Consider the following 2,839-nt stretch of genomic DNA (forward strand, 5'->3'; position numbering starts at 1 on the left):
CGCGGCAGCCCCTAGGCCTCCTCTCCTCTTCCTCCACTAGGCCCGTTAAGGCCCATTAGGTTACCATGGGGTTCCGGTAACCTCCCGGTACTCCGGTAAAATGCCGATTTCACCTGGAACACTTCCGATGTCCAAACATAGGCTTCCAATATATCAATCTTTATGTCTCGACCATTTCGAGACTCCTCGTCATGTCCGGGATCACATCTGGGACTCCGAACTAACTTCAGTACATCAAAATATATAAACTCATAATGAAACTGTCATCGTAACGTTAAGCGTGCGGACCCTACCGGTTCGAGAACAATGTAGACATGACCGAGACATGTCTCCGGTCAATAACCAATAGCGGAACCTGGATGCTCATATTGGCTCCCACATATTCTACGAAGATCTTTTATCGGTCAGACCGCATAACAACATACTTTGTTCCCTTTGTCATCGGTATGTTACTTGCCCGAGATTCGATCGTCGGTATCTCAATACCTAGTTCAATCTCGTTACTGGCAAGTCTCTTTACTCATTTCGTAACACATCATCTCACAACTAACTCATTAGTTGCAATGCTTGAAAGGCTTATGTGATGTGCATTACCGAGAGGGCCCAGAGATACCTCTCCGACAATCGGAGTGACACATCCTAATCTCGAAATACGCCAACCCAACATGTACCTTTGGAGACACCTGTAGAGCTCCTTTATAATCACCCAGTTACGTTGTGACGTTTGGTAGCACACAAAGTGTTCCTCCGGCAGACGGGAGTTGCATAATCTCATAGTCATAGGAAAATGTATAAGTCATGAAGAAAGCAATAGCAACATACTAAACGATCGGGTGCTAAGCTAATGGAATGGGTCATGTCAATCACATCATTCTCCTAATAATGTGATCCCGTTAATCAAATGACAACACATGTCTATGGTTAGGAAACATAACCATCTTTGATTAACGAGCTAGTCAAGTAGAGGCATACTAGTGACGTTTAGTTTGTCTATGTATTCACACAAGTATCATGTTTCCGGATAATACAATTCTAGCATGAACAATAAACATTTATCATGATATAAGGAAATAAAATAATAACTTTATTATTGCCTCCAGGGCATATTTCCTTCAATCATACCGTAGGCTAGCTTCTAGGGTTTAGCCTCTCTGATCTTGTGGTAGATCTACTCTTGTACTACCCATATCATCAATATTAATCAACCAGGACATAGGGTTTTACCTCCATCAAGAGGGCTCGAACCTGGGTAAAACATCGTGTCCCCTGCCTCATGTTACCATCCGGCCTAGACGCACAGTTCGGGACCCCTACCCGAGATCCGCCGGTTTTGACACCGACAGTTCCCCTAACAAAGCTTTCAATGAGAAATTTGTCGTGGCATGACCTCCATGTTCAAGATGTCCATGATGGGAGAGTTGAAGTTCTTCCTTGGCTTCGAAGTCAAACAAAGAAGATAAGGAACCTTCATCAACCAAGCCAAATACACTCAAGACATGCTCAAGAGATTCAAGCTAAGTGATGTCAAGCCGGCTTCCACTCCCATGCCCACCAAGTGCCAACTTGACATTGATCCCAATGGTAAAGCGGTGGATCAAAAGGTATATCGCTCCATGATTGGCTCCTTGCTTTACCTTTGTGTATCTAGACCAGATATCATGTTGAGTGTGGGAATTTGTGCACGGTTTAAAGCTGCACCTAAGGAAAGCCACTTTGTGGTGGTCAAGCGAATCTTTCGATATTTGGCTCATACCCCAAACTTTGGCTTATGGTACCTGTCGGTGTCAAAACCGGTGGATCTCGGGTAGGGGGTCCCGAACTGTGCGTCTAAGGCGGATGGTAACAGGAGGCAGGGGACACGATGTTTTACCCAGGTTCGGGCCCTCTTAATGGAGGTAAAACCCTACGTCCTGCTTGATTATTCTTGATAATATGAGTAGTACAAGAGTTGATCTACCACGAGATCGGAGAGGCTAAACCCTAGAAGCTAGCCTATGGTATGATTGTATCTTGTTCTACGGACTAAAACCCTCCGGTTTATATAGACACCGGAGGGGGCTAGGGTTACACAAGGTCGGTTACAAAGGAGGAGATATACATATCCGTATTGGCTAGCTTGCCTTCCACGCCAAGTAGAGTCCCATCCGGACACGGGACGAAGTCTTCAATCTTGTATCCTCATAGTCCAACAGTCCGGCCAAAGGATATGGTCCGGCTGTCCAGAGACCCCCTAATCCAGGACTCCCTCAGTAGCCCCTGAACCAGGCTTCAATGACAATGAGTTCGGCGCGCAATGTTGTCTTCGGCATTGCAAGGCGGGTTCCTCCTCCGAATACACCATGGAAGAATTTGAATACAAGGATAGTGTCCGACCCTACAAAATAAGTTCCACATACCACCGTAGAGAGAATAATATTTCCACAAATCCAATCTGGTGACACGTTTTGGCAGTATGACATCATGCCATGGCCCGGTAATTATTTGAACCGTTTTTCTTTAACCATCCCCGCACAAAACGCGAGGCAGTTTCTTGACACGTCTTGTCAAAGCAGAGACCTTGTTCCCCTTATTACGGGATTCTCATCAATACGGACATGGGTAACCCAACCGTGCCTAGGACTCCTAGATTTTAGGCAAGTCCCAAACGGCCACGAGGAGGACGCTTGATATCCACCCTCTTTATAAAGGGAAAAGGCTTTTACTTTTTTCCCTCCCGTGCTCAATCGAATCCTTCCCCCGCCTCGAGTTCTAACACCCAAAGCCCAGGTTAGGTGCTTCGGACCTTCAATCATGTCTGGATCCAGCCTTCAAGGCTGGTGGATGCCTTCCTCCGTCACGG

This window comes from Triticum dicoccoides, chromosome 2A (assembly GCF_002162155.2).
Source record: "Triticum dicoccoides isolate Atlit2015 ecotype Zavitan chromosome 2A, WEW_v2.0, whole genome shotgun sequence".
Taxonomy (NCBI): domain Eukaryota; kingdom Viridiplantae; phylum Streptophyta; class Magnoliopsida; order Poales; family Poaceae; genus Triticum; species Triticum dicoccoides.